This window comes from Arachis ipaensis, chromosome B9, assembly GCF_059453495.1.
Source record: "Arachis ipaensis isolate K30076 ecotype BB chromosome B9, ASM5945349v1, whole genome shotgun sequence".
Lineage (NCBI taxonomy): Eukaryota > Viridiplantae > Streptophyta > Magnoliopsida > Fabales > Fabaceae > Arachis > Arachis ipaensis.
The window spans coordinates 118371127-118383750 of record NC_142444.1 but is presented as its reverse complement, the minus strand read 5'-3'; the positions used below and the strand labels follow the sequence as shown (position 1 = coordinate 118383750).

General features: G+C 38.1%; 1 non-coding gene across 1 annotated transcript; it reads right to left on the bottom strand.

The window, feature by feature from the left end:
* Positions 1-10074: 10074 nt before the first annotated feature.
* On the bottom strand, positions 10075-10182 carry LOC148546080 (small nucleolar RNA R71). Its single transcript, XR_015900604.1, has one exon. It is a non-coding gene; the product is annotated as a small nucleolar RNA R71 (small nucleolar RNA).
* Between the last annotated feature and the right edge of the window lie 2442 nt (positions 10183-12624).

Here is a 12624-nt window from a genome sequence, read left to right as displayed (position 1 = left end):
TTATTAGTTTTTAAATAAAAATCATATTTCTGGACTTTACTATGAGTTTGTGTATTTTTCTATAATTTTAGGTATTTTCTGGCTGAAATTGAGGGACCTGAGCAAAAATTTGATTCAGAGGCTGAAAAAGGACTGCAGATGCTGTTGGATTCTTACCTCCCTGCACTCGAAGTGGATTTTCTGGAGCTCAGAAGCCCAATTGGCGCGTTCTCAATTGCGTTCAAAAGTAGACATCTTGGGCTTTCCAGCAATATATAATAGTCCATACTTTGCTTGAGATTTGATGGCCCAAATCGGCGTCAAAACGCCCGTCAGAGACCCTTTTCTGGCGTTAAATGCCAGAACTGGCAGAAAAGCTGGCGTTTAACTCCAAGAGAAGCCTATGCACGTGGAAGCTTCAATGCTCAGCCCAAGCACATACCAAGTGGGCCCGAAAGTGGATTTCTGCATCATTTACTCATTTCTGTAAACCCTAGGCTATTAGTTCTCTATAAATAGGACCTTTTACTATTGTATTTGAGATCTTTGATTAGTCTTATGCTATCTTAGACCTTTATGGGGGCTGGCCTCACGGCCATGCCTAGACCTTCATTACTTATGTATTTTCAACAGTGGAGTTTTTGCACGCCATAGATTAAGGTGTGGAGCTCTGCTGTTCCTCATGAATTAATGCAAAGTACTACTGTTTTTCTATTCAATTCATGCTTATTCTTATTCTAAGATATTCATTCACACCCAAGAACATGATGAATGTGATGATCAAGTGACACTCATCACCTTCTCACCTTATGAATGCGTGCCTGACAAACACTTCCGTTCTACATGAAAACAAGCTTGAATGTATATCTCTTAGATATCTAATACAGGGGACTGAGTCCGAGATATTAGAGTCTTCGTGGTATAAGCTAGACTCCATGGGCAGCATTCTTGAGATTCGAAAAGTCTAAACTTTGTCTGTGGTATTCCGAGTAGGATCTGGGATGGGATGACTGTGACGAGCTTCAAACTCACGAGTGTTGGGCGTAGTGACAGACGCAAAAAGATCAATGGATCCTATTCTGACATGAGTGGAAACTGACAGATGATTAGCCGTGCGATGACAGCACATTTTGGACCATTTTCACTGAGAGGACGGACGGTAGCCATTGACAACGGTGATCCCCAACATACAGCTTGTCATGGAAAGGAGTATGAATGATTGGATGAAGGCAATAGGAAAGCAGAGGTTCAGAAAGAACAAAGCATCTCCATACGGTTATCTGAAATTCCTACCAATGAATTGCATAAGTATCTCTATCCTATTTTATGTCTTATTTATCTTTTAATTATCAATTCTCCATAACCATTTGAATCCGCCTGACTGAGATTTACAAGATGACCATAGCTTGCTTCAAGCTGACAATCTCTGTGGGATCGACCCTTACTCACGTAAGGTATTACTTGGACGACCCAATGCACTTGCTGGTTAGTTGCATCGGAGTTGTGAATAAAAGTGTGAGATCACGATTGCGCGTACCAAGTTTGTAGCGCCATTATCAGAGATCACAATTTCGTGCACCAAGTTTTTGGCGTCGTTGCCGGGGATTGTTCGAGTTTGGACAACTGACGGTTCATCTTGTTGCTCAGATTAGGTAATTTTATTTTACTTTTAAGCTTTTTATCCTTTTCATTTTCGGAAAAAAAAATTTCTATTCTGTTCTTCAGAATTTTTAAGAATGAATTCTAGAGTTTCATGATGATCTGTTGAAGTCTGGCTGGCTGTAAAGCCATGTCTAATCTTTTGGACCGAGGTTTCAACTTATCATCACAAGAGCTTGTTGATTTCTATCAATCTTGCTGTTGAATGTAATGATCTGCTAAAGCTTGGCTGGCCATTGGCCATGTCTAGTGTTTTGGGCCGAAGCTTCTACTGAAAGCTTGGCTGGCTAGTAAGCCATGTCTAATTCCTGGACCGGAGTTTTAGACTAACATTGCATGATTCTTGGAATTCTCATTAAGAATTTTGAATTCATTATTTTCTTTTCCTCAAATAATTTTCGAAAAAAAATAATACAAAAAAATTTATAAAATCATAAAAATACAAAATTAATTGGTGTTTCTTGTTTAATTCTAGTGTCAATTTTTAAGTTTGGTGTCCTGCATGTTTTATTTAATTCCTTGCATTTTTTGAATATATGAATTATGTTCTTCATTAATCTTCAAGTTTTTCTTGATGATTTCCTTGCTCTGATATTTAAATTCTCTTGTTTTGTGTCTTTTGTTGTTTCTCATATGCATTATCAGTTTGTTAGTGTCTCTAGTATAAAAATTTCTAAGTTTGGTATCTTGCATGCATTGTTTATTTGATCTTAGTTTTCCATGATTAGTTTCATTTTATTGTTTCTCATCATAAAAAGAATTCAAAAAAAATTTTCAAAATAATATTTTTTCAAGTCAATAATACAGAGAATTGAAGATTCAAAATATGCAGCAGAGAAATTACAGAGAAAAAGTTGGGCGTTCAAAACCCCAGTGAGGAAGGAAATCTGGCGTTTAAACGCCAGCCAGGGTACCTGACTGGGCGTTAAACGCCCAAAAAGGTACCATTCTGGGGGTTTAACGCCAGGATGGCACAGGAAGGGAGATTTTATTTTTCAAATCAAACCTTTTTCAAATCATATCTTTTCAATCATATCTTTTTCAAAAATCAAACCTTTTCCATTTTTCTCTCACCATTTTCGAAAATCCTTACTAACAATTAATGATTTGATTCAAAAAAATTTCAAGTTTGTTACTTTCTTGTTAAGAAAGGTTCAATATTTGAATTTTAGAATCATATCTTTTAAATTTCTTGTTAGCCAAGTCATTAATTTTAAAAAATCAAATCTTTTTAAATTATTTTTCAATCATATCTTCTCAATCACATCTTTTTCAAAATAATTTTCAATCATATCTTTTTTATAGCTAATTTCAAAATCTTTTTTTTAAAAAAAATCACTTAACTACTTTCTCAATTTTAATTTTCGAAAACCATAAACTACTTTTTCAAAATTCCTTTTAATTATTTCAAAATCTTTTTAACTTATTTTCAAAAATTCTTTCCTCCCCTCTCACCTCATTCTATTTAAGGACTAACACTCCTCCTCTATCAGCAATTCAGACTCTCTCTCTATAAGTTCGAATTTTCATCTCTACCTCCTCCTTCTATTCTTCTTTTCCTCTGACACCTCAAGGAATCTTTATACTGTGATATAGAGGATTCCATACTTTCTTGTTCTCTTCGCTTTCATATGAGCAGGAGCAAAGACAAAGGCATTCTTGTTGAAGCTGATCCTGAACCTGAAAGGACCTTGAAGAGAAAGCTAAGGGAAGCTAAAGCACAACTCTCTGGAGAGGACCTAACAGAAACTTTTGAAAAAGGAGAAGACATGGCAGCCGAAAATAACAACAATCCCAACAATGCAAGGAAGATGCTTGGTGACTTTACTGCACCTACTCCCGACTTTTATGGGAGAAGCATCTCTATTCCTGCCATTGGAGTAAACAACTTTGAGCTTAAGCCTCAATTAGTTTCTCTGATGCAACAGAATTGCAAGTTTCATGAACTTCCATTGGAAGATCCTCATCAGTTTTTGGCTGAATTTTTGCAAATCTATGACACTGTCAAGACCAATGGGGTTGACCCCGAGGTCTACAGACTTATGCTCTTCCCTTTTGCTGTAAGAGACAGAGCTAGGACATGGTTGGACTCACAACCTAAAGAAAGCCTGAACTCTTGGGAAAAGCTAGTCAATGCCTTCTTGGCAAAGTTCTTTCCACCTCAAAAATTGAGTAAGCTTAGAGTGGAAGTCCAGACCTTCAGACAGAAGGAAGGCGAATCCCTCTATGAAGCTTGGGAAAGATACAAGTAATTGATCAGAAGGTGTTCTTCTGGCATGCTTTTAAAATGGAGCATCATATGCATATTCTATGATGGTCTATCTGAACTATCCAAGATGTCATTGGACAACTCTGCAGGTGGTTCTCTTCATCTGAAGAAGATGCCTGAAGAAGCCCAGGAACTCATTGAAATGGTTGCAAATAACCAATTCATGTATACTTCTAAAAGGAATCCTGTGAATAATGGGACAACTCAGAAGAAAGGAGTTCTTGAGATTAACATTCTGAATGCCATATTAGCTCAGAACAAAATATTGACTCAGCAAGTCAATATGATTTCTCAGAGTCTGTCTGGCATGCAAGCAGCAACAGGCAGTACTAAAAAAGCTTCCTCTGAAGAAGAAGACTACGATTCTGAGAACCCTTTAATGGAAGAGGTGAATTACATGGGAGAACCCTATGGAAACACCTATAATCCTTCATGGAGAAATCATCCAAATCTCTCATGGAAGGACCAACAGAAGCCTCAACAAGGCTTCAACAACAATAATGGTAGAAGAAATAGGTTTGGCAATATCAAACCTTTTCCATCATCTTCTCAGCAACAGACAGAGAACTCTGAGCAGAATAGTTCTGGCTTAGCAACCATAGTCTTTGATCTATCCAAGCCCACACTAAGTTTCATGAATGAAACAAGATCCTCCATTAGAAATCTGGAGGCACAAATGGGTCAGCTGAGCAAGAGAATTACTGAAACTCCTCCTAGTACTCTCCCAAGCAATACAGAAGAGAACCCAAAAAGAGAGTGCAAGGCTATAACCATGACCAACATGGCCGAACCTGGAGAGAGTGAGGAGGACGTGAGTCCCAGTGAGAAAAGCCTCATGGGACATCCTCTGGGCAGAAAGGAGTTCCCCTTTGAGGAACCATGGGAATCTGAGACTCATACAGAGACCATAGAGATTCCATTGAACCTACTTCTGCCATTCATAAGCTTTGATGAGTATTCTTCCTCTGAAGAAGATGAAGATGTTACTAAAGAGCAAGTTGCTAAGTACCTTGGAACAATCATAAAGCTGAATGCCAAGTTATTTGGTAATGAGACTTGGGAGGATGAACCCACATTGCTCATCAAGGAACTAAATGATCTGGCTCAACTAAAATTACCTCAGAAGAGACAGGATCCTGGAGAGTTCTCAATACCTTGTACCATAGCACCATGACCTTTGAGAAGGCTCTGTGTGACCTGGGGTCAAGTATAAACCTCATGCCACTCTCTATAATGGAGAAACTGGGGACCCTTAAGGTACAAGCTGCAAGAATCTCACCGGAGATGGCAGACAATTCAAGGAAACAGGCTTATGGATTTGTAGAGGATATTTTGGTGAAGGTTGAAGGCCTTTACATCCCTGCTGACTTCATAATCCTGGACACTGGGAAGAATAAGGATGAATCCATCATCCTTGGCAGACCCTTCCTAGCCACAGCAAAAGCTATGATTGATGTTGACAGAGGAGAGCTGGTCCTTCAAGTGAATAAGGACTACCTTGTGTTTAAGGCTCAATGATCTCCTTCTGTACGCATGGAGAATAAGCATGAAAGGCTTTTCTCACTACAGAGTCAAACAGAGCCCCCACATTCAAACTCTAAGTTTGGTGTTGGGAGGCCAACACTAAGCTCTGAATCTCTGTGAGGCTCTCTAAGAGCCCACTGTCAAGCTATTGACATTAAAGAAGCGCTTGTTGGGAGGCAACCCAATGTTATTTAACTATATTTATCTATTTTTCATTATTATTTTATGTTTTCTTTAGGTTAATGATCATGTGGAGTCACAAAAACAACTGAAAAAGTAAAAAACAGAATGAAAAACAGCATTAAAAATAGCACACCCTAGAGGAGGAGCTTACTGGCGTTTAAACGCCAGTAAGGGTAGCAGAACACCATTCTGGGCGTTTAACGCCAGAAAAGGAAGAAAAGTTGGCGTTTAACGCCTGAAAGGGAAGAAAAGCTGGCATTAAACGCCAGAAATGGGCAGCAACCTGGCGTTTAACACCAGGATTGGCACAGGAAGGGGCGTTTACATGCCAACATGGTGCAGGGATGAGAATTCCTTGACACCTCAGGATCTGTGGACCCCACAGGATCCCTGATGAGCGGATAATTTATACGCTTTTTGGCATTATTTTTAGTATGTTTTTAGTATGATCTAGTTATTTTTTGGGATGTTTTTATTAGTTTTTATGTTAAATTCACATTTCTAGACTTTACTATGAGTTTGTGTGTTTTTCTGTGATTTCAGGTATTTTCTGGCTGAAATTGAGGGACTTGAGCAAAAATCAGATTCAGAGATTGAAGAAGGACTGCTTATGCTGTTGGATTCTGACCTCCCTGCACTCAAAGTGGATTTTCTGGAGCTACAAAACTCAAAATGGCACGCTTCCAATTGCGTTGGAAAGTAGACATCTAGGGCTTTCCAGCAATATATAATAGTTCATACTTTGGCCGAGTTTAAATGACGAAAAAGGGCGTTGAACGCCAGTTCTACGCTGCAGTCTGGAGTTAAACGCCAGAAACACGTCACGAACCAGAGTTGAACGCCAAAAACATGTTACAACTTGGCGTTCAACTCCAAAAGAAGCCTCTGCACGTGGAAAGCTAAAGCTCAGCCCAAGCACACACCAAGTGGGCCCCGGAAGTGGATTTATGCATCAATTACTTACTTCTATAAACCCTAGTAGCTAGTTTAGTATAAATAGGACTTCTTACTATTGTATTAGACATCCTGGATTGTATTTTTGATCCTGTGATCACGTTTTGGGGGCTGGCCTCTTGGCCATGCCTGAACCTTCATCACTTATATATTTTCAACGGTAGAGTTTCTACACTCCATAGATTAAGGTGTGGAGCTCTGCTGTTCCTCATGAATTAATACAAAGTACTACTGTTTCTCTATTCAATTCAACTTATTCCGCTTCTAAGATATTCATTTGCACTTCAATATGAATGTGATGAACGTGACAATCATCATCATTCCTCTACGAACGCGTGCCTGACAACCACTTCCGTTCCACCTTAGATTGAATGAATATCTCTTGGATCTCTTAATCAGAATCTTCGTGGTATAAGCTAGATTGATGGCGGCATTCATGAGAGTCCGGAAAGTCTAAACCTTGTCTGTGGTATTCCGAGTAGGATTCTGGGATTGAATGACTGTGATGAACTTCAAACTCGCGAGTGCTGGGCGTAGTGACAGACACAAAAGGAGGGTGAATCCTATTCCAGTATGATCGAGAACCTCAGATGATTAGCCGTGCCGTGACAGAGCATTTGGACCATTTTCACAAGAGGATGGGATGTAGCCATTGACAACGGTGATGCCCTTACATAAAGCCAGCCATGGAAAGGAGTAGGACTGATTGGATGAAAACAGCAGGAAAGCAGAAGTTCAAAGGAACGAAAGCATCTCTATACGCTTATCTGAAATTCTCACCAATGAATTACATAAGTGTTTCTATCTTTATTTTCTGTTTATTTATTATTATTTTTGAAAACTCCATAACCATTTGATATCCGCCTGACTGAGATTTACAAAGTGACCATAGCTTGCTTCATACCAACAATCTCCATGGGATCGACCCTTACTCACGTAAGGTTTTATTACTTGGATGACCCAGTGCACTTGCTGGTTAGTTGTGCGAAGTTGTGAAGTTATGTCTGGACCATGGTATTGTGCACCAGTTCTTGGAGCCATTGCCAGGGAGAGAACGAACAACAAATTTTACAACCTCAGAGTAACAATTTCGCATACCAAGTTTTTGGCGCCGTTGCTGGGGATTGTTCGAGTTTGGACAACTGACGATTCATCTTGTTGCTCAGATTAGGTAATTTTCTTTTTGTTTTATTTTCAAAAAATTTTCAAAAAAAAAAAATCTTTCAAAAATTTCTCATCTGTTTTCGAAAATTATTCTAAAATTTTTTAAGAATGAATTCTAGTGTTTCATGAAGCATGTTGAAGCTTGACTGGCTGTAAAGCCATGTCTAAATTTATTTGGACTGGGGCTTCCAACCCAACATTATCAAGAGCAAGCTAGTTGTTGCTAATCCACCTGCTGCTGTTCCTGATCCACCTGAATTACATGCTAAAGCTTGACTGGCTATTAAGCCATGTCTAACCCTCAGATTGGAGCTTTAGACTAAGATTGCAAGATTCCTGAAATTCATATTAAAAATTTTGGAATCCTTATTTTTCTTTTTCACAAATAATTTTTGAAAAATACAAAAAAATCATAAAATCATAAAAATCAAAAATATTTTGTGTTTTTTGTTTGAGTCTTGAGTCAATTACAAGTTTGGTGTCAATTGCATTTTTTCTAAAAATTCTTTGCATTTTTTCGAAAATTCATGCATTCATAGTGTTCTTCATGATTTTCAAGTTGTTCTTGGCCAGTCTTCTTGTTTGATCTTCATATTTTCTTGTTTTGTATCTTTTCTTGTTTTTCATATGCATTCTTGCATTCATAGTGTCTATACATGAAAAATTTCTAAGTTTGGTGTCTTGCATGTTTTCTTTGCATTGAAAATTTTCAAAGATATATTCTTGATGTTCATCATGATCTTCAAAGTGTTCTTGGTGTTCATCTTGACATTCATAGCATTCTTGCATGCATTCATTGTTTTGATCTAAAATTTTCATGCATTGAGTCTTTTTCATGTTTTTCTCTTTCATCATTAAAAATTCAAAAATCAAAAAAATATCTTTCCCTTTTTCTTCTCATCAAATTCGAAAATTTGAATTGACTTTTTCAAAATTTTTAAAATCTAGTTGTTTCTTATGAGTCAAATCAAATTTTCAATTTGAAAATCTTATCTTTTTCAAAATCTTTTTCAAAAATCATATCTTTTTCACTTTTCTTATTTATTTTCGAAAATTTTTAAAATATTTTTCAAAAATCTTTTTCTTATCTTTGTCTCCTAATTTTCGAAAATTACATCATCAATTAATGTTTTGATTCAAAAATTTCAAGTTTGCTACTTACTTGTTAAGAAAGATTCAAACTTTAAGTTCTGGAATCATATCTTGTGATTTCTTGTGAGTCAAGTCATTAATTGTGATTTAAAAAAAAAATCAAATCTTTTTCAAAACTAATTTCAATCATATCTTTTCAAAAATATCTTTTTATCTTATCTTTTTCAAAAATTTGATTTCAAAATATCTTTTCTAACCTCTTATCTTCTTATCTTTTCAAAATTGATTTTCAAATCTTTTTCAACTAACTAATTCACTTTTTGTTTGTTTCTTATCTTTTTCAAAACTACCTAACTAACTCTCTCTCTCTAATTTTCGAAAATATCTCCCTCTTTTTCAAAAATTCTTTTTAATTAACTAATTGTTTCAATTTTTAATTTTAATTTGATTTCATTCCTAATTTTCGAATATCACTAACCCCTTTTCAAAAATTATTTTCGAAAACTTCCCCCTCTCATCTTCTTCTATTTATTTATTTATTTACTAACATCTCTTCCTCACTCACCAAAAATCCGAACCCCCTCCCTCTCTTTGAGTTCAGATTTTCTCTTCTTCTTTTCTTCTACTCTTCTTTTCTTCCACTCACCTAAGGGAACCTCTATACCTGGGTAAAAAGGATCCCTATTATTATTATTTTTCTGTTCCCTCTTTTTTATATGAGCAGGAGCAAGGACAAGAACATTCTTGTTGAAGCAGACCCTGAACCTGAAAGGACTCTGAAGAGGAAACTAAGAGAAGCTAAAATACAATAATCCAGAGATAACCTTACAGAAAATTTCGAACAGGAAGAGGAGATGGCAGCCGAAAATAATAATAATGCAAGGAGAATGCTTGGTGACTTCACTGCACCTAATTCCAATTTACATGGAAGAAGCATCTCAATTCCTGCCATTGGAGCAAACAATTTTGAGCTGAAACCTCAATTAGTTTCTCTGATGCAGCAAAACTGCAAGTTTCATGGACTTCCATCTGAAGATCCTTTTCAGTTCTTAACTGAATTCTTGCAGATCTGTGATACTGTTAAGACTAATAGAGTAGATCCTGAAGTCTACAGGCTCATGCTTTTCCCTTTTGCTGTGAGAGACAGAGCTAGAATATGGTTGGACTCTCAACCTAAGGATAGCCTGAACTCTTGGGATAAGCTGGTCAAGGCTTTCTTAGCCAAGTTCTTTCCTCCTCAAAAGCTGAGTAAGCTTAGAGTGGATGTTCAAACCTTCAGACAGAAGGAAGGTGAATCCCTCTATGAAGCTTGGGAGAGATACAAGCAACTGACCAAAAAGTGTCCTTCTGACATGCTTTCAGAATAGACCATCTTGGATATATTCTATGATGGTCTGTCTGAATTAGCTAAGATGTCATTGGATACTTCTGCAGGTGGATCCATTCACCTAAAGAAAACGCCTGCAAAAGCTCAAGAACTCATTAACATGGTTGCTAATAACCAGTTCATGTACACCTCTGAAAGGAATCCTGTGAGTAATGGGACGCCTCAGAAGAAGGGAGTTCTTGAAATTGACACTCTGAACGCTATATTGGCTCAGAATAAAATATTGACTCAGCAAGTCAATATGATTTCTCAGAGTCTGAATGGAATGCAAGCCGCATCCAACAGTACTCAAGAGGCATCTTCTGAAGAAGAAGCTTATGATCCTGAGAATCCTGCAATTGCAGAGGTGAATTACATGGGTGAACCCTATGGAAACACCTATAATCCCTCATGGAGAAATCACCCAAATCTCTCATGGACGGATCAACAAAAGCCTCAACAAGGCTTTAATAATGGTGGAAGAAACAGGTTTAGCAATAGCAAGCCTTTTCCATCATCCACTCAGCAACAGACAGAGAACTCTGAACAAAATACCCATAATTTAGCAAACTTAGTCTCTGATCTATCTAAGGCCACTGTGAGTTTCATGAATGAAACAAGGTCCTTCATTAGAAATTTGGAAGTACAAGTGGGCCAGCTGAGTAAAAGAATCACTGAAACCCCTCCTAGTACTCTCCCAAGCAATACAGAAGAGAATCCAAAAGGAGAGTGCAAGGCCATTGAATTAATTACCATGGCCAAACCTGTAAGAGAGGTTGAGGACGTGAATCCCAGTGAGGAAGACCTCCTGGGACGTCCAGTGATCAACAAGGAGTTTCCCTCTAAGGAACCAAAGGAATCTGAGACTCATCTAGAGACCATGGAGATTCCATTGAACCTCCTTATGCCATTCATGAGCTCTGATGAGTATTCTTCTTCTGAAGAGAATGAGGATGTTACTGAAGAGCAAGTTGCCAAGTTCCTTGGTGCAATCATGAAGCTGAATGCCAATTTATTTGGTAATGAGACTTGGGGAGATGAACCTCCCCTGTTCACCAATGAACTGAATGCATTGAATCAACTGAGATTGCCTCAGAAGAAACAGGATCCTGGAAAGTTCCTAATACCTTGTACCATAGGCACCATGACCTTTGAGAAGGCTCTATGTGACCTGGGGTCAGGAATAAACCTCATGCCACTCTCTGTAATGGAGAAACTGGGAATCTTTGAGGTACAAGCTGCTAAAATCTCATTAGAGATGGCAGACAATTCTAGAAAACAGGCTTATAGACAAGTAGAGGACATATTAGTAAAGGTTGAAGGCCTTTACATCCCTGCTGATTTCATAATCCTAGATACCGGAAAGGATGAGGATGAATCCATCATCCTTGGAAGACCCTTCCTAGCCACAGCAAGAGCTGTGATCGATGTTAACAGAGGTGAACTAGTCCTTCAATTGAATGAGGACTCCCTTGAGTTTAAAACTCAAGGACATCCTTCTGTAAACATGGAAAAGAGGCACAGTAAGCTTCTCTCAAAACAGAGTCAACCAGAGCCCCCACAGTCAAACTCTAAGTTTGGTGCTGGGAGGCCACAACTAAACTCTAAGTTTGGTGTTGAACTCCCATATCCAAATTCTAAGTTTGGTGTTGGGGAGTCTCAACAATGCTCTGAACATCTGTGAGACTCCATGAGAGCCTACTGTCAAGCTATTGACATTAAAGAAGCGCTTGTTAGGAGGCAACCTAATTTTTATTTAATTATATTTTTTATTAGTTATATGTCTTCATAGGTTCATGATCATGTGGAGTCACAAAAATAACTGAAAAAAATTGAAGAAAAATCAAAAATAGCATTAAAAATAGCACACCCTGGAGGAGGAGTTCACTGACGTTCAAACGCCAGTAAGGAGCATCTGGCTGGCGTTCAACACCAGAACAGAGCATGGAGCTGGCGCTGAACGCCAGAAACAAGCATGAAGCTGGCGTTCAACGCCAGAAATATGCTGCATCTGGGCGTTGAACACCCAGAACAAGCATCAGTTCGGCATTTAAACGCCAGAATTGCATGCAAAGGCATTTTACATGCCTAATTGGTGCAGGGATGTAAATCCTTGACACCTCAAGATCTGTGAACCTCACAGAATCATGTCAGGATCTGTGGATCCCACAGGATCCCCACCTTCCCTCCTCATAATACTAGTTTCTTCCACATCTTCTTCTTTATCTATTCTTTCTTCTCCTGCTCGAGGGCGAGCAACATTCTAAGTTTTGTGTGGTAAAAGCATTGCTTATTTTTCTTTTTCATAACCATTGATGGCACCTAAGGCCAGAGAAACCTCAAAAAAAAAAGAGAAGAGAAAAGGGAAGACAAAAGCTTCCACCTCCAAGTCATGGGAGATGGAGAGATTCATGTAAAGGATCTATAGCTCAGT